This window comes from Haliaeetus albicilla, chromosome 17 (genome assembly GCF_947461875.1).
Source record: "Haliaeetus albicilla chromosome 17, bHalAlb1.1, whole genome shotgun sequence".
In the NCBI taxonomy this organism is placed as follows: domain Eukaryota; kingdom Metazoa; phylum Chordata; class Aves; order Accipitriformes; family Accipitridae; genus Haliaeetus; species Haliaeetus albicilla.
The window spans coordinates 25,924,252-25,944,319 of NC_091499.1; the positions used below are offsets into that span (position 1 = coordinate 25,924,252).

Below are 20,068 nucleotides of genomic sequence, written 5' to 3' on the forward strand. Positions count from 1 at the left end.
TATAATAAAACCAATTATGTGTTCCATTTGTTGATATTTGACAATTAACATACCCTCAGAAAGGGCACGCAGGTTAGCACCAATAGGAAGGTACCTGATAGAACTTAAAAAGATTTAAATGACAGTATTTAAATTTCACATAGGTAGGTCATTGCTAGGTATAAATGTTATGGTCATCTTCATACCACTGAACAGCATTTGCAACCAGATGAACACAATGGAGGAAAGCTAAAAATCATTCTTAGCATATTATGTTACTCAGATTAGAAATAGGCACAACTGCAGACTGTAGGCACAGCCAAAAGCACAGTCTGCTTTCAAGGTTGCCTGGCACCTCCGCATGCCAGATCTAAGTAGTAATGCTACTAACTTCACTGGATTCTCACTGAAATCTTCTGTGTTGATTTTTTGTCTTACAGCAAATATTACTGAGAGACTTCTGAAAATGAATGTTGGGGGAAAATACATGTATTTTAGCCCTGCTGAACAGTTCTGGTGATCTTTATTCAGAGCAGCACTAGTTTTCCTCAGTTTGGGTGTCTTTTTTGTAAAATCAGCAAGAAGTTGGTCAAATCCTAAGACTTTGTTGGAGAAGAAAACCCAACCCACGTGGTTCATGTATGTTCCCTAGAGACTTTTTAGTTTTTAAACTGCCATCCCATTTTGGCTGATCGTGCCTGAACCTTTCTCATGGTTTCTAATACCTCCACTGAGCAACTGAGCTTGCTCTTCAGGCTTGCAATAGCCTCTGTGAACAGCTTTAGGCTGGTAAGAAGTGGAACTGGGAGCAGAAGGTCTCTTCTGAGGTTGAAGCAGAGCCCGGGGACAGTAGACGGCTGGCCACCCTGGGTCACTGCCTTCAAGGACAACACAGATGAGACAGGGATTTGGTGGTGATGGGCTGGCAAAGGGGGGGACCAGGGAGAGACTCCACTGCCCACAGGCTCCAGGAAAGCCCAACTGACTCCTCCTGGATCTTTCCTCCCAGCTGAAACCTCACACGTGTTTCTCATCTTCTCTCTCATTCCAGCCTTCCCAAACACATGGACAGGACACTGAAATCAGGGGAGAAGGGAGGTTGCTGACAAGACACTGTACAGAAAAGGATACAGGGGCAAAAAACAGGAAAAAGTGTGAGAAAGGCAAGAAACTGATAAGAAGCCCAGAGAAGGACTGAAGTCTTGTAGTCAGTGATGAGGACAGGTGGGAAAAGGAACCCAGGAATGAAATCCAAAATGCAGGTGTTCTAACACTACTGTACAGACACCCCTGAAGCCCAAGCAGTCTTCTCCCTAGTGTAGGTTTCTGTAGAAGCTGACATGCCTCTAGCAGTGGAGTTTGTGTTGATGAAGCCAAGCCTCCGAGTCACCTAATAGATTACGTGGATATCACATGATTCCACAAGATAGCATTTCTGATTTATTGGCTGGGTTTACTTCTTTAAAAAATTCCACCCACACCTGCAAGCTATACTAAAAAACACAGCTGAAGTTGCAAAGTCAAGTACTGAGAACTTAAGAGGTGTTGGTTATGCAACCATGATGTAGCATACCTGGTACCTCCACTGCAGCATGCCCTACGTGCCTGACCCACTTCTATTTTCTATCTCAGTCAATGCACAGGATTGAATTGCTCTGGGAAAATGCCTCATGAAGGAAGAGACCCATGAGCAGAATTTTAAGTTAGAAGGTTACCAGTATACCATCCATTGTGAACATGAACCACAGAACAGCAGGCCACTACTTTTGCCTTCAGGTTATCTTTGTTTTACAAGTCCTTCTGGCGCGACTTCTGGCATTGAGCGCAGAAACAGCAGCCCCAGAGCCCCCCTACCTTTCTTCTCCAAGACTGTCACCATGTGCCTGTGTCCTGGTTTCAGCTGGGATAGGGTCAACTGTCTTCCTAGTTGCTGGCTGGGGTTAAACCACGACAGTCTGCACAGTGGGACTCTGTCGCAAATGAGACCGCTAAGTACCACCACTGGATGGACCACCATCACCAGCCTGCGTCAGAGCCGTATCACTTTGGCGTGCAGCTCCTGAAGCAAAGCACAAAGATGCATGGTGACTATGTTTGTGTAGCCCAGCTCCACTTCAGCTACTTCCCAGCCTGACAGCTGGACTTTATTTTTTACTTAGCAACTGCCTCCCACCCAGAGAAACCACCTTCCCCCGTTCTCGAAGAGTAGAATCAAGGCTCTTGAGCATACTTGTTCTTTTTGGTGAAGTAAACCGTGCTGCTGCTGGAGACTGTTTTCATAAAACATGGAGTAGGTCTCAAAGTTGCTGCGCTCTCTGGCCATGATGTCACAGCCCAGTATGGTGAGACACTGTTGTAAACGGCTTTTTTAAAAAGTAACCTAGGAAAACAAAATAAGAAACCTTGCAGGTGGCCTGAGTCACAAGAGTTGCTGTTTACAGCATACATCAAAATGAAACATGGTCACCTTATTGTAAATAAAATGCTTCTGCGATATCAAAATGAAGAAACATAAAATTATTCAATGTAAATATTTTTCTCCAATCTACAATTTCACTGAACTAATGGAAAACAGATTTGTCAGTTTTTTGACTGGTTCTAGCTGCAACTATATAATGTATTTTTTTCCATCTGAAGCTGAAAGAGAATTTTCAGCAGAGAAATTAAATCACCAGCTCAGAAACTGCCTGGATTGCAGTTGGGCCCCAACATCCCTTCTCTCAAAAAACCATGTTTTGTGTTTTTTAACCAGAAGTGGTCATATTTTCACAAATATTTCCTTTAAATTTCACTGAAAAAGAACCTAAAACTGTTTCGTAACATTGTGCTGGACCCCTCATTTAGCAATGACTCAGGAAGAAGAATTCCCACTACTGAATCCGTGAATAAAGTCCTGCAATCCTGCACTGCGGTTGCATATAAACCTCCAGCCCTAACTCATCTTCACATTATTACAGTCCTGAGAGCTGAAATAAACCTGTCAGAAGGCAGTAGGGCAATACACAAGTTTGCTGCCATCGCCGCTATTACAAACCAACCTAATCTGAATCTAAGCTCATAAACTTAAGAAATGTGTCTCTCTTTTAGGTCACTGATTGACAAGAGCTTTAAAAAAGCAAGCTGTAAACATGATTTAGCTGTTGCTTAGATAGAAATGCAGACTATGTACCTCTGTATCTGATCCTTGGTAGTTTTCCGTCAGCCTTTGAACAAATGTTTCAACTATCTGTGGTCATACAGCTGAGAAATTTTCTTGCATTACCCTGTGTTTCCAGAGCTCTGCAGAAACAGAGGCAAAAAAACCCCCAAACCAAACAAACAGAATAAAACCACACATCAGTGGGTATCACTGTCACAAAATATTGATCCTTCAGTAATCCCTAGGATTTGACACTGGGTATGCTTTATAGCTTAGGGTTTCTCAGCTTTCCTAAAATGTTTATAACAAAAAGTAAATGTCATTGCAAACAGATTGCAAAGCCAGTTTTGAGTAGCAATATCAAATTTGTTCTGGTACCAAAGCCAAAATGCAATTTCATTCCAGACCAGTTCTGTCAATAATGACCTAGCCCATAATTGTGTATTGGAGTTTTCTGTAAGTATTGAGTAAAGGACATGGCTTTTGTGTGAAACTGAACATTTCTCTGCACTAATTATTGCTGTCTGCAACCACAACCAGTGGTAGTAGGGCATTTCCCCCCCCCTCCTTTTATTTTCACTTTTTCTTTGTTTTACTGTTTGTGCCTGTTAATACCCAAATTGCCCACACCCATGCAGCAATTGTACCAAGTAAGCACCTAACATACTAAAAAGTCTAGCATTTAAATTGCACTAAAATATTAACACTCCAACATAAAGGAGGAGAGATTTCCTATCAATCATCTGGTTTGGGCTGCCTGCAAACTCCAGAATAATCAGTGTTCAGCCTTGTTTGCAAAATTATCTTTGAGTGATTATGGCCAAACATTATAAAGAGCATGTGAACTCTTAAATTTAGGGAATCTGTTGAACAGACAAAATAAACAGGTCCATGGAGAAAGGTGTATGGTATCTCAGTACTCAATTCTTCAGGGCTTCCTGCTAAACGTGTTTCTGGAATTTCTCGCAACGGGCTCTCCAAAACAGAAGAGAGTTTCCCGAGGGTAAGCCACTTCTCATCAGTGATACCTTCCCTGTGGTCCAGGTGATCCCTGGCCTCCACACGGGCCCAAGGACGAGCAGGATGCTGAGAGCAAACGTGCCCTCCTGCTCACACGCAGGACATCGCTGCCTTTACGTGCCAAGGCTGCGTTTCCCACTGAGGACCGGGGCTCCCGTGTTTCCCAGGAAGGGTGTTTTGATTCTCCTTGCCAGTGCAGAGACTGCTCTCTTGTCTGGCTCTTTCAGATGTCACTAGGGTCGTCTCCTGGTTAATTTTCTTTGGCACATCACGGATCATGTGGATTTCTAGGCTTTCCAGAAGCTTTTGAAGCTAGAATCAGGTTTAATACTGAGTTCGTACTAAATCTCTATACTGCTTATAAAGCAACTTGCCAACTATCAAAAAGTAGCAGAATAAAGCAAAGCAATTCTCCTCTTCCCATTCTTTCCTAAATACAGTCGTTTCAGATACAGTATCAAGGTTAATATCTGGGGGTGACTGCATGCCGAGTGCCGTGCCACAAACACTCTGGATGGAGACGGGTTTCCCTGTTGCTTTGGGCTGTCCCAGCACCCACATCTGGCTCCACACAGCAGAGGTGCCGTTGCAGAACCTCCCAGGTCACCCCCATCTGCCAAACTTGCCCCCCCGGCAGCCTCCATGGGCCCCCGCCGGACTGTGGTGCACTTATCAGAAATTGTGGACAAACGTAATGCCCTATGAATAATCCTCCCCTTACCTTCCATTTTGATTTCTGGTGCTCCTCTGGGGCGAAGTATATGCTGAGTGCTTGTAACAACAGGCTCTCCAAACTCCTCCTCTGTGCCCATTTGTCCAACTATGGCTTTCATGGCCTGGTACAGGGTATCTGTGCTAGAATCACCAAGACATGGGTATTTCACACATTCTCTCTCAAAATTACTGTGTTTGCATTTACCGACCTTGGACCTTAACTTTCCTTTTTCTTCCCCTGCATCCTTTTCTAACCCATGCAGAACATGAGTAAATCTCAGCTCACTGCGTTAGCCCCACTCAACCTACAAGCAGGACAGGACACTCTCTTCTTCACTGGTCCTGCCTTATTACAAAGTTCAGTAATTTCTCCAAGTTTATTATAACACAAACCTAAAACCGAGGAGAAGGAACAAGGGGTCAACCAGATAAAGCAGGGAAATCTGGTCACCAGTAAGAACTTGGCTATTACCACCATTCAAACAGACCACAAAACTCCCTCCACCTCCTCCCCCTGCTCTCTTTTGTACCTGACCATGGGTTTGCTAAGTGCTTCTGAGTGCTGAGTGCCAAGGCAGAGAGACACTTTGCTCTTAGAAGCAGAGGAGCCATTAGCAAGGCATATAGACCTCGTTACATTTTATTGCTTTCATCACACTGCCTTTTAAACCCTTGATGGCATCACACAAAAGTTAGCACAGAGCTCAGAGAAGGAAGTAGGGAGCTTTTCTTTGTGGATGTGGAGGAGGGAAACGCAGTGGGATTTTTGGGTACAGTACATTTGGCAGATTGCCTGCTACGAAAGAGCTGTTGAAGGTGCCGCTACAGAATCTCCTCCTGCTCAAAGGCCAGTGTCAGCAAAGCCAGGGGCAGGGAGTTCTCTCCTCCCAGGAGGCAATAACTGCTAAGCCCGATCTCAGGCATCACCAAAAGAAAGCTCGGGGTGCGGAGGGACTGGGAGACGCTGAGGCCGGGGCTCTCCTGCAGCTGCCCAGACCCACGGTGGAAGACCAAGTTGTTGCTCGCTCTGCATGGAGAACTCGCACCCCTGACTCCCAGTCCCCCTGCAACCCAGTCCTGCTCTGCCCCGGAGCTGCTCCCTCAGCAGAGTTTGAAAATCAGTTAGAGGCGAAGACTGCGGGGCTCCGGCATTGGACTGTGCCCCCTCCAATCTGGTGGTAATGCATGGGAGGTAGCACTGGGATACAGATAAACGGAGACCAGAATGGAGCAAATCTGATACCAGCTCTTTACACACACACGAATTTTCTGTGATGAATTCAGACTTGTCAATCCCAAATGCCTTGGCCTTGGAGGGACAGGCCCACTGAGCATTGCCTCCTCCGTGCTCTGTTGCATGACAACGGTGTTTTTCAGTGCCTTCATGCACAGATTTCACCCTTACTGTGTCATCTTGCTCTTTCACTTCCTTTCCTGTGGCTTCCGGGGACAAGGCTTTTTAAAAAACTTTCAGAAGAGCCTCTCTGATGGAAATCTTCCAATTTTCTATTCTTGCCTTCTCACACTTGAGCCAAGTAGGATAGGAAGAATTCTTCTACAATTCATCTAACAGGCTTTCAAAATTTCCATTTATTCAAGTACTGTATTTAACATTGTTTATGGAGCCAGAAATACAGAGGCGGGTCACACGACTGAGAAGAATGCACTTGGAAAACATCATCAGCAAACAGTCTGAATAGACATTGAAAGAGGGGAAAAAACAACTGTACTGAAACAAAGAAACAAAAGGTAGCTCTCAAGCCTTTAGAGAAAAGCGAAAGTACTAGGTTAATTATAAGCAAAAATAAAGAAACATAGAAATAAAAAAAAAAGAGAGGCAAATGAAAGAGGGGGACAGGAGGAAAATGGATGGAGAAGGCAGAGACTTTTCTCATTTTTCAGCTTTTCAGTCATTCCGGAATATTCTTGCATCCAAGGTAATTTACCCATATGGCTCATAAAATTCTTTGTAGAGAGGAACTGTATTGATATCCTCAGTCCTCAGCTTGAGCCAGCCCCATTCTGCCTTTAGTATTTCTATTTGCTTCCACAGTATCAGAAAAGATCTCAGCAAGTTACGTGATCTGACCAGATCACAATGTCTCAGCAAAAGTTTGCACGTCTTTTTGCTGTTCTGCAACCAATTAGCACTTGAGCCAACCGTTTCTGCCAAATTCTGCTGGAAGTCACAGGGAAATGTTTTGCTTCAGAAAGCTATTACAAGCTTTTCACATGATTTTCTTTGCCTAATAGCATCTCCTGAAATATACAGTGGGATGATACATGAGACAGGCTATTGTGCAATTAGAACTTGCCATGGGGGCTTACACCAGTGTCCTTCAGAGCATGGTACAGGAAAAAATCAGGCTGCTTTTTGATTGCAGCAAGTACTCACAGACAGCAGAGATGGGGATAAAACTGCACAGAAGTTAAATACTTTGTTTTATTGCTGCTTTCCTCAAGTGAATTGCTTCAACAGCATCACTCTCTGCTTGGTCTCTACTAAAAGTACTGTTACAGAAATCAAACTCTTAGGTCGGGTCTTGAAGGAAGCAGACCTTAAAATAACTAAATTTGTCCTTTCCACTCATTGTACCTTACAAATTGATCAGCCTATCTGTTTTCCATCACAAACAGTTTGAATCTCTCCCCATTCCTTGAACCAAATCTTTGTGCAGTTTCTGGCAGGCTTTAGGTGCCCCCAGCAACCATTCCTCACAACACGTCCGCAATGCAAGTACTCGGGCAAGTACAGCCTGGAAGTACCTTGCCTCTCCTGGACTAGGTTTGGGTTTTGGTGGCCAGGCTGTTCCTTTCCCCTTTGCCCCGAGCAGCTCTTGATAAAGAAAGAGCTGGACCTTCGGTGGGATGTGGGGAGAAGCCAGCACAGTCTCTGTTTTCTCCAGAAGTCTGGCGATACCAACAGGCCCTCAAGGACCCTCTATCACAAGGGCTTCTTTTGCGAGCACTCAGGATTTATAGGAGACAACATTGTTCCCTTTGCTTCTTACCAGATAGCCAGGAGTAGGTTATTTTGGCATACCTCAGGTCTAGGTCGCTTCTGTTCACAGAGATTTGGTTGCAAAAACTAACGGGAGTCCTACATAGAAGCTGTACCATCTCGAACTGAGTTGTCAGAGGTACCTGCTTGTTCTCAGCTAACGAGGCTTGACAGTTAGCGTGATCTTCCACAGCACAGCCGTAGCCGTTCTGCAGTACACCCTCCCTTAGAGACGGCATTGCCACCGGGTCCCCATGAGCGACTCTTCGGTCTGCATCACTCGGGCTGCACCGGCACAGCTGGAGAGGAGGGGAGAGTCTGCGCTGAGCTTAACCAGCAACAGCAAACTTCAGGCAACTGTCAGCACAGCGGTTTCTGTGTTATAAACACAAATGGATTTCCAGCTTTTAGCACTGTGGTCCTAAAACACATATGCCTTCGCATTTTCCTAGTTCTAGCACGCTATGAAAATAGTAACTATGGGTTCATTATCAATCAAAATGCTCTGCTCTGCTTGAAGAAAGACCAAACGTGAAGCAAATGGTAAAATGGGCTTTTGGACAGAAAAGGGGGAGATGTTTTTTGTTCACTTCTGTTCTTTAAAAAACAAAGACAGGAGACAAGAGAGTATTGGTTTGTTTTCCTCCTGCATCGTAGATTCATCTTGTCTTTATGTCTTTGGACATAAGCACAAGGCTGCTGTCTCACTGTACCCGCATGTTGTAATTTGTATTAATCGTGTTGCTGATAATGACTGGAAACAGTCCTCCATCCATTAGAAACGTCCTTCAAGGAAAATGCATGACTGTCTAAAAGAATAGAGATGACTGTTCATAAATAAGAACATTCAATTAGTTAGCAGAGTCCCATCTAATCTGATCAGGAAAAGGCAACTCAGAGGTCAAGCTGCTATTTGATATGTGATACACTCTGCTCTGACTTTGAAAGTAGACCATGTATTAGAAAAGAGAGAAGCATCTATTATCACTCCTTGGGAAAACAGCAATAAGATTCATTCCAGAATACACTTCCTACCAAGATGCTGTGCTACTTCTGCCTCCACAGAATAGCTCCCATGTCCTTACCTACCTACTGTCAATCATTTATTGCTGGTCCTATCTCAGAGGCATCAGGACATCTTGTTCATCAAAGACATCCAGATTTTGCATGCCAGTACAAATCCTGTTTCTCAGTTATGCTAAGGAGGTCCTATGTGTCATTGTCACCTAAATCAAGGCAGGGTGGCAGAAAATTGTATTCCTGTAACTCATTGTTTGGGAAAGACATTATTAAACATGAAACCATAGTACCTGATACTGGATTATTAGCAGGATAGCATTAAAATGAGGAAACGTAAGTTTGAATGATTATTTAAAACTACCTATTATATTGGAACATGCTAATATCACCAGCAAGACTTATCTTTGCTTTCCCTAACATGACCCCAGCTTTTTTTGCTGGTGTCATTCAAGGTGCCTCTTGAGCACATAGGTATGTAATTTGGCATTATGTAACTCTGCGTGATGCTATAGCTAAGAAAACCACTAGACCTAAATATCTCGCACACAACCATGACAGACAGGTTGGGCAATCAAAACTGCTGCCAGGTGATGAGATAGCTCAGAAGGGTAATTACCCCAAACGGAAAGTTAGTACAATCACCAACATCTATCATGCAGAGTAATTCCATTTTGGTGATTACATTCCATCTCGGATTTTTATTACTCACCTCTGTAGAGAGTGTTTTCTAGAACTCCTAGGGGTGAGTCAAGTTAATAAGCTGTGATCATGGCCATTTTTTTAATTAGCTGTTAGCGGTTAGGTTCTTTGCACCATGGTAGGGAAGGAGTAAGCACACCAGCAAGAAGCCCAGAGGACTTTGTTCTCCAAGGAGCTCAGTACAAACGGAGGAAGAGCAAGGGTGCTCTTTACTCACCCTGCAGCTTTGACGACTCAGAAGCTGTAGGAGCCTTAGCTGTGAAGCAAATACACTCTGAATCACAGAGTTACTCAATGGAGGCAGCACGTGGTATATCCTGTCTGTAACACTCTGGTAGGCTGAAACATTCCCCGAGGACAAAAATGTCTCTCTGTAAAGGAACCAAAATGTTTGTATTAAAAAAGAAGTAAGATGACTTCAAAATTCTCCAAATGGTCTATAACAACATTAGCTGCGCCTCATTATAACCCACCATGGTAGCGACTGATAGGGACAGAGGCAGAGATGACGATTAAAACAAATAGACACAAATGTTAATGATGTAGATGCATGTGTGAGAGTTGTTCTGACTGGGGACATTTACAGCAAAACACATGTCTATGTTAAAGGAGAGGGATGCTCAGGTAGCTAATACACTGGATAATAATTCAGGAGCTCTGCTGCCTCCTATTCCTGATATTAGGATAATTTCCTATACAAAGTGGGAGAGCCACTAAAGCTTTTCAAAGTTTTCAAAAGTGCTTGTGAAGCTTTAGAACCTGAATTATAGGACACCTGGAGTTGGAATCCAGAGCTAGGTTTAGCGACAATGCTCCACGCTGATTTTCACGAGACCCAGTCTCACCTAGCAAATGCACCTGGTCTCACACAGCAATGCAAGTGACAGCAGAGCCCAGCTAAAACAGCAGAGTGCTATTCCAGCACAGTTGTACAGGGCTTCTGGGACCCAGCTGGCTCCTCCTGCTTGGATTGCATTGTGCTGTGCAATCACATACATAAAGCTACCTTTTACTACGCTCTATGCATCATGTAAATATATTACCCAACCAAGCTTAGACGTGACTTTGTAATTTCATTGCAGCCTCTTTGTCACCCTCAATTCTCCTGTACTTCATTCACATGCTTTTAAAACAAAGAGCCCCTGTTCAACCAGTTCTTGCAATATAAGAAACAATCTAGACTGCAACTCTTTCTGTAGCTGCACGTCCTCCTTTGAATGGCAACTCTTAAGACAAGGATCTAGTTCTTTTGTTTTTGTCAAATGCAAACAAGCACTTTTGAAAATGACATGGAGTTTGTATCAGTTGCAGGACTAACAAAGGAATTACAGGGACAAATAACAGCTTCCAGAATCAAACTTGGCAAAGAAGTTCAAAAGAGATTAAATGTGATTTAGTGTCACACTGTAAGCCCTAGTGTGGAGAAAATGGAAACTAATTGCACTGGCAATAAGGAACAAGAAAGATGAAGCACCTGATATGCTGCGTTTCTTCTTATTTCCTGTTCACACACTCCTTATCCAAGGAAAACATTTCCCTCACCAATTGTTTTTACAGTATTTTAATCAGGAAAAAATAGAAATAAAAGCACAATGTAGTTTTATCTTCTTGAGAGTCTCCAGAAAAATCTTTAGTCTACAAATACGTACAAACACATCTCCAGTGGATAGCACAAGAGTGGTCATACTGGGTCAGAGCAGAGGTCCATCCAGCTCAGAGTCCTGTCTCCCACAGTGATCAGAAGTGGATTCATGAGAAGATTACAAAAATCTCCAGAACAAGCATATGCTGTTTCCTACTGATATTCTTATGGACTCCAAGAATTCGTAGCTCAGGCATTTCCTCAGCCAGAGGTGATTGCCAAATGTTTAATAACCCTTCGTACATTTGTCTTCCACGAGTCTGTGCAGTCTCCTTCTGAGTCCTATGAACTTTTACCACCCGTTGCATCCCACAGCAAGAAATCATAGAATGGGTTTGGGTTGGAAGGGACCTTAAAGACCAATTGGTTCCAACCCCCCTGCCATGGGCAGGGACACCTTCCACTAGACCAGGTTGCTCCAAGCCCCATCCAACCTGGCCTTGAACACTGCCAGGGATGGGGCAGCCACAGCTTCTCTGGGTAAACTATTCCAGTGCCTCACCACCCTCACAGTGAAGAACGTCTTCCTTACATCTGACCTAAATCTACCCTCTTTCAGTTTAAAACTGTTACCCCTTCTCCTATCACTACACTCACTGATAAAGAGTCCCTCCCCATCTTTCCTGTAGGCCCCCTTTAGGTACTAGAAGGCTGCTATAAGGTCTCCCCGAAGCCTTCTCTTCTCCAGGCTGAACAACCCCAACTCTCTCAGCCTGTCCTCATAGGAGAGGTGCTCCAGCACTCTGAGCAACTTTGTGGCCCTCCTCTGGACTCGCTCCAACAGGTCCATGTCCTTCTTATGTTGGGGACCCCAGAGCTGAAGGCAGTACTGCAGGTGGGGTCTCACCACAGTGGAGCAGAGGGGGAGAATCCCCTCCCTCAACCTGCTGGTCACGCTGCTTTTGATGCAGCCCAGGATGCAATTGGCTTTCTGGGCCACGAGCGCACATTGCTGGGTCATACTCAGTTTTTCATCCACTAATACCCCCAAGTCCTTCCCCGCAGGGCTGCTCTCAATCCATTCATCATCCAGCCTGTATCTGTGCTTGGGATTGCCCTGACCCATGTGCAGGACCTTGCGCTTGGCCTTGTTGAAATTCATGAGGTTTGCATGGGCCCACCTCTCAAGCCTGTCAAGTTCCCTCTGGATGGCATCCCTTCCCTCCAGCATGTCGACCGCACCACACAGCTTGGTGTCATCGGCAAACTTGCTGAGGGTGCACTCAATCCCACTGTCCATGTCGCCAGCAAAGATGTTAAACAGTGCTGGTCCCAATACCAACCCCTGAGGAACGCCAGTTGTCACTGGTCTCCACTTGGACATCGAGCCGTTGACCACAACTCTTTGAGTGCGACCATCCAGCCAATTCCTTATCCACCAAGTGGTCCATCTGTCAAATCCATGTCTCTCCAATTTAGAGACAAGGATGTCATGTGTGACAGTGTCAAACGTTTTGCACAAGTCCAGGTACCTGACGTCAGTTGCTCTTCCCTTATCCACCAATGCTGTAACCCCATCATAGAAAGCCACCAAATTTGTCAGGCACGATCTGCCCTTAGTGAAGCCATGTTGGCTGTCACCAGTTACCTCCTTATTTTCCATGTGCCCTAGCAGAGTTTTCAGGAGGATCTGCTCCATGATCTTGCCAGGCACAGAGGTAAGACTGACTGGCCTGTAGTTCCCCAAGTCTTCCTTTTTTCCCTTTTTAAAAACAGGGGTTATGATTCCTCTTTTCTAGTCAGTGGGAATTTCCCCAGACTGCCACAACTTCTCAAATATGATGGATAGTGGCTTAGCCACTTCATCCACCAGTTCCTTGAGGACCTGCAGATGCATCTCATCAGGTTCCATAGACTTGTGCACCTTCAGGTTGCTTAGATGGTCTCAAACCTGATCTTCTCCTACAGTGGGCGGCTCTTCATTCTCCCAGTCCCTGCCTTTGCCTTCTGTGACATGGGCAGTGTGGCTGGAGCACTTGCTGGTGAAGATTGAGGCAAAAAAGTCATCGAGTACCTCAGCCTTCTCCACGTCCTGGGTAACCAAGTCTCCCATTTCCTTCCAGAGAGGGCCTACAACATATTCCCTAGTCTTCCTTTTATCACCAACATACCTATAGAAGCTTTTCTTGTTGCCTTTGACATCTCTGGCCAGATTTAATTCTATCAGGGCTTTAGCTTTCCTAACTTGATCCCTGGCTGCTAGGACAATTTCTCTGTATTCCTCCCAGGCTACCTGTCCTTGCTTCCACCCTCTGTAGGCTTCCTTTTTGTGTTTGAGTTTCTCCAGGAGCTCCTTGTTCATCCCTGCAGGCCTCCTAGCATTTTTGCCTGACTTCCTCTTTGTTGGGATGCATCACCCCTGAGCTTGGAGGAGGTGATCCTTGAATATTAACCAGCTTCTCGGGCCCTTCTTCCCTCCAGGGCTTTATCCCATGGTACTGTACAAAGCAGATCCCTCAAGAGGCCAACATCTGCTCTCCTGCAGTTCAGGGCAGCGAGCTTGCTGTGCGCCCTCCTCGCTGCCCTGAGGATCTTGAACTCCATTTCATGGTCACTGCAGCCAAGGCTGCCCTCGAGCTTCACTTTCCCTACCAGCCACTCCTTGTTGGTGAGAACAAGGTCCAGCATAGCACCTCTCCTTGTTGGCTCCTCTATGACTTGGAGAAGGAAGTTATCATCAACACATGCCAGGAACCTCCTGGCTTGCTTATGTCCCACTGTGTTGTCCCTCCAACAGGTGTCAGGGTGGTTGAAGTCCCCCATGAGGACCAGGGCTTGTCAATGTGAGGCTGCTCCTATCTGTCTATAGAGGGCCCTCATCTGCTTGGTCTTCCTGGTCAGGTGGCCTGTGGCAGACCCCCACTATAACATCACCTGTCCCTGCCTTCCCTTTAATCGTGACCCATAAGCTCTTGTTCAGCTCCTCATCCATCCCCAGGCAGAGCTCCATGCACTCCAGCGCGTCATTGACATAAAGGGCAACATGCCCTCCTCATGTCCCCTGCCTGTCCTTCCTAAAGAGCCCGTATCCTTCCATTCCAACACTCCAGTCATAGGAGCCATCCCACCACATCTCTGTGGTGCCAATAAGATCACAGCCCTGCAGGCATGCGCTCGTCTCTAACTCCTCTTGTTTATTCCCCATGCTACATATGTTTGCACAGAGGCATTTAATTTGGGCCCCTGATGAAGCTGACTTACTGGCTGTAGTGGCTGGAATTCCTTTGTGCTGCTCTTTGGGTGCTCTCCTGCTGACCTGTGATCCCTCTCCAGGCTCTGGGCATCTATTGCTGGCACTGGCATCAAACTGGTAGGAGTGGGATGGATTGAGGTTCCCCTCCCCCGGCAACTTTAGTTTAAAGCCCTCTTCACCAGCTTGGCAAGCCTATGACTGAAGATGCTCTTCCCTTTCTCTGACAGATGGACCCCATCAGCCCCCAGTAGAGCAGGTTTCTCAAAGCACATTCCCATGGTCTCAAACTGAACCCCTGGCGGTGGCACCAGTCCCGTAACCATTTGTTGATTCACCAGATTCGACTGGCCCTTTCAAACGCCTTCCCTTTGACCGGGAGGACTATGAAAAAACTACCTGCACTCCAGAGTCCCTTACCCTGCTCCCAGGGCTCTGTAATCCTTCTGGATACTCCTCAGGCTGCTCCCGGCTGCATCACTGGTGCCCACGTGAAACAACAGCAGTCAGTGGACTATATGGGGCTTGGTAGTCTTTTGGTGATATAATGCAAGCCGCCGGTAAGCAGCACACCTCTCTAGAGAGGTGTCAGGTCGGCAGATGGGTGCCTCCATATGCTCAGAAGAGAATTGCCCACTACTATCACCCGTCGCCTTTTCTTAGTTGCCCTGGTTGTTATTCAGGGAGCGGACCGGGCCACCTCACTCAGCTCCGGCGTCTCTCCCCATGCGACGGGTCTTTCCTCTTCAGTCTGCAGAGCGGTGAAGCGGTTCTGCAAGGGCACCTCAGGCTTCATAGGAAGTCCCTTCTTCCCACTGGTCCCTGCTGTTGCAAGCTTCCATTCGGCTGCATTATCGGCCCCCCTCCCTACCGTCCGTGCCAGTGGGGGAATTTTGGGCTGTTTGGCCGTGGGTCCACTGCAGACCCTGCTTGGAACCAGTTTTCTAACTCCTTCTCAGCCTCCCTGACGTTTGCAGCCTTCTCACCACCTCCAGCAGCAGGTCCTCCAGTTGGGCACACGGTTTGCAGGCAGCTCCGCTGCCTGTCCCTGCCCCAGGAGAAAGGTCTGGGCACTTTCTGCAGCCTCTCCCTTCAGCAGCTCCATCTGGGTGGAGGCATCTGAGACAAATCCCACAGCCTAACTACAAGCCATATACAAGAACCACTTTTTTTTTTTTTTTTTTTTTTTTTTTTGTTGTTCAGAGCTGCCTACCTGCTGTTCACCTGGGATGCACCTTACACTGGAAAAGACCATGAGCAGACAATCCTGGTTTATGGCCTGCCTTTGACTGACAGTTTTACAGAGCTCTCCCCCAGCTGTACTACTTGTTCCACCCAGCAACCTTTCATCAGTCATGTGGCTGCTTGGGGAACCTCTCCTAGTTCTCTGTCCTTCCTTGGGTGGGGACCAGAACTGTGCAGGCTCGTTAACACACATTTGTTCAGCAGCATAGTGGCATTCTTATTTTTGCTCTCCTAAAGGGAATCAATTTGCTTTCTATTTTTTTTTTTGTTTGGTTGGGTTTTTTTGATCGCTACTGAGCTGAAATTTTGACAGAATTATCTGTCATAACTCTTCAGTTTCATTACTGCGTGGTAATGGTCGAGCCAGAGGCTGTCATTTTATACATGGGGATTGTTTTTTTTTTTCCCCCAGGTGCATCATTTTACCAACACACCGAACTCCATCTGCTATTTTATTTTGCAGTCACTCTGTTTTGTAAGGTCCTTCTCCAGCCAGCCCTTGCCCTTGGTATCCTGGCTATCACAGTATCATGTACACATGGTATCACCTCAGCTTCAGTCCCTTTTCAATGTCATCTATGAGCACCTGAACAGCACAGGAGAAAGCTCAGACTCCTGTGGGAAGCCACTGGTAACCTTCCTTATCCTCTGCAAAAGTTGCCCATTTACAGCCTTCTCCTTCCTAAATCTCAACAAATTATTGAGAAATGTGACCATCTCCTCACAAATCCAATGGCTGCTCAGACTCCTTAAGAGCCTCTGTCGAGGCTATTAAAGCTTTCAGGGAATCCAGACAAACTGTATCAACCCTTTATCCATGTTTGTTAACACCTTCAGAGAACCCCATTATGTTTGTAAGGTGCGACTGCACTTTCCAAAAGCAGCATTGACTCTTCCCAAATACATCATATTTCTCCATGCATCCACTTCATTACAGTTTCTGCTAGTTTGAACACTGCAGATATCGGGTTTATCAGCCTGTGATTAGCCAGATCACCCTTGCAATCCTGTTTAACAACTGGCAACACACCAGCCACTTCCAGTCTCTGGGTATCAAGGCAGTGTTAAGCAAGAAGCTACACACCATACCTAGTACTTTGGCTTCTTTTAAAAAAAAAAAAAAAATCCTTGAGTTCTTTCAGAATTCTTGAACATTGGTCTTGGCAACTTGTTCATCTTCATTTCAGTCCACTTGGCCCATAACTTCCCCTGGCAACACTTCCACTAGCTCCTCTGATGCATCTCCCATAAAGAAAGGTTTTGGTGTGGGAACCTCCTCAAGTTCTTCCACGGTGAATGCAGAAACAAACAAATCACTTTTTAAAATGTGTGCTATTGACTTATCTTCACTGAACACTCCTGATCACATACTGGCCCTAGGGACTCTCTGGCAGGTTTCCTCCTCCCGATATATTTGAAACAAGATTTATTATTAGTCTTGAAGCCTTCAGGAAAATTGTTCCTCAAAATCTTTACAGGGCTCTGTTGAATCCTTTTACACTTATCCTATCACAGTTTATGGTCCTTTCTGTTTTATTCATTTGAATGAAAGTTCAGCTTTTTGAAGGATGCCTTCTTGCTTTAATAATGTCTTTAATCCTGCTGTTTAGCCATGCCAGTGTCCTCTTACCCTTTCTTAAGTCTTTCTTCACATGTGGTATGCATTTCTTGAGTGCCTCCAGCATGTCCCCAAGGAGTCTCCAATCCATCTGCAAGGATTTAACTCCCCTAGCTAATCCTTACAGGGTTTTTTTCAGCAAGTATTCTCCTTTTTATGGAGTTTCCCATTTTGAAGCTGAGCTGATATTTATTTGGCTTTCACCGTTCCTTCAAGGATGTTTCACTGGAGCCCATCATGGCTGCTCTTAGAGAAACGCTCTCTAACTGCAGCGTTTTGAACTTGGTCCTGCATGTTACTCAAAAGCAAGTCCAGGAGTTGTTTCTCTTCTGGCGGACTCCGTGGCTGCCTGCCCCACGCAGGCTACACTTGCAAATCCAGTCTTGCGTCATGCCACCACGTGGCATCTACAGAGGGGAGGAGAGTTAAAATTTCCTTTACTTCCACACACGCTGCCCTTGTTTTGGTTCTGCCAAGGTTATTCTGTTGAATACATTCAAACCGCTCTGTGACCGTTATTGGAGGAGAGCGGAGGAAAAAAAGAAGACAGTTACTTTTTAGAAAGATCTGAAAAATATATCTTAGTTGGGTTTCTGTGATGGGGTAAATAACATCGTACAGGAGGGTAAACCTAGATCTCCGTATAAGCAGCTAAGACCTGTACCTGTTTATTAAGCATTTTTTCATAGAGAAAAATATAAAATTTAATGTAGATCCCAAAGCAAAACAAAAAGATTAACTCATAAGTCTACCTCTGTAGCAGCTACCAACCTCCCTGATTTTGTAAGCTATAAATCACAACGTAAAGGTGATATAATGTGCAGATAATAGGACAGCTGTACTCAGATGTGGGGTGTTGAGATCCCTCAATGAAGCACGTAAGGACTATCACCACTTTTAGTTAAAGGAAAATTGGCACTTTTAGTGAAAGGAAAATTTCTACACTTAACAGAGCACATTTCATGATCTTGGAGCAGATACCATGGACAAAATTTAAATTAATCTTTCCTACATTTTTTTCTTTCTTTGTGAAGAACAAAAAAAGCCGCTTTATAAAAAAGGTGCCAGTCCCATCCCTAACAGGCTGTAATTCCTACCGTAGTCAGTGCTCAGTTGCTGTATCAAACTGTAGAAAGATCACTTCTGTGTGAAAGGCTAGCAGCTGGGCTACTTCGCTGGGATCCAGTGGATTCTGGAGGCTGTCAATCATTTTCTGTATGTCTTGACGTTCAGTCCCTGGAGTCCCAAGAACAGTAAGTTTGTCAGGTAAGGTGTTGGGAAATGCACTTAGAAATATCTCAGTTCTGTAAACTTGTTTTCCCTGCAGGAATTTTGTACTTCAGGACTTTCTTCATTTTTCATCCCTCCCCTGGGAAGCAGGAGAAGAACGTGTTTACATCCCCCTCAACACTACGAAACCAGGCTTAAAGAAAAGAGATTGTGGCAGGTGGAGAATTATGAGGATGTAGTAAGGTCAGGGAGGAAAAGACATAGGAATGAAAAGTTACAAGCATCTCAAAAGAATGGTTCTTTTATTAGCCTTTTCCATTAAAAAGTCAAATATTACAAAATGGCAACAAGGACGACGGTATATCTTACTGATTATCATATCAAGATTAGATTTGTCAGACAGGAGCAGAATCAGGTCCTGAGATGTCATTTTACTTACTCCAAAGACCTAAACTAGTTACTACCTGATAAGGAATGACAGGGACAACTTTTCCAACTGTTTTTAATAAAATACTATTGGGACTCAATTCAGCAGCCTAATGAATACTTTTCTGCTGAGGCTCTAAAGTTGTTTTATTCCCTTTAAGCTTAGCAAAAAACTTCTCAAAGCAATGGCTCTCTACCAGTCGTTACCCTTACAAGAGCACCTGCTCTTACTTGGTGTTTGTAGGAAATGTGTGCACAGGGCTTGACTGCCTCCCAAGACACAGCCACCGCAGAAGTGATTTAACTTGAAAGCACCTCTTCTAGAAGCCCAATGTTCTCTCTGTCAGGCTGCAGGGGCTGCCATCATTTAAGGAAGTTAAATGGTCTGATCTGGGGGAGAAGGAAATTATTCCTCAGCAGCAGCAGCAACAAAAAAGATCTCTTGGGCATGAGCAATGGAGTTAAACTGTCTGTAAAAAATGCATTATAGAGACAGCAGAGTACTGAGGACTCCATCATTGTCTGTATTTTCTGTTTTAAAAGTGTGGTAGCTAGGCTCACGTTAGATATGGCTGAAATTGAAATACATTGCACATAATATTCCTCCTACATCTGGTTATGTGGTTTCTCACTGATCACTGAGCTCAGTCTTCTTGATCGTTTCAAAGCTCATTAAGCATGCTGATTTATGTGAGCTTTCTCAGCCATATACAAATGAAGTTACTAATATGCACTTGATGGTATAATGAGTGCACGGAACAGGCAGTGCTTTTTGTTAGAGAGAATAAAACCAATTCAAAATTAAGCATTCACAAGCACGGTATGAAAATAAAAGATGTAACAAGTATTTATGATTCACTGAGTCCTTTCTCCCCTTCCAAAATGAAATTTCAAGAAGATAAATTCAGAACTGATAATAAAAATCTTACTCACATAAAAAGAAAAATACATAAGGGATAAAATCTGGAGATGTTAAAAGACAAAGCTAGTCTTTTATATATTTTTCCCAATTCTTGAAGAATTTAATATTTTTATCCAATTGTCATAATCAGTTTTTCATTTTTTAAAAGACACCTGGACAGAAGGGGAGCTGTGCAGGTAAAATTTTTACTCCTGAGTTGTGTCTGAGCAGCACCAAACATACA

General features: G+C 44.7%; 1 long non-coding RNA gene across 1 annotated transcript; it reads right to left on the reverse strand.

Annotated features, from left to right (window-relative positions):
- Window positions 1-4,233: 4,233 nt before the first annotated feature.
- On the reverse strand, window positions 4,234-19,523 carry LOC138689623 (uncharacterized). The gene is made up of 4 exons (XR_011328543.1): window positions 18,365-19,523; window positions 9,790-9,943; window positions 4,860-4,993; window positions 4,234-4,450 (listed from the first exon to the last, which is right to left on the reverse strand). It is a non-coding gene; the product is annotated as an uncharacterized lncRNA (long non-coding RNA).
- Window positions 19,524-20,068: the final 545 nt, after the last annotated feature.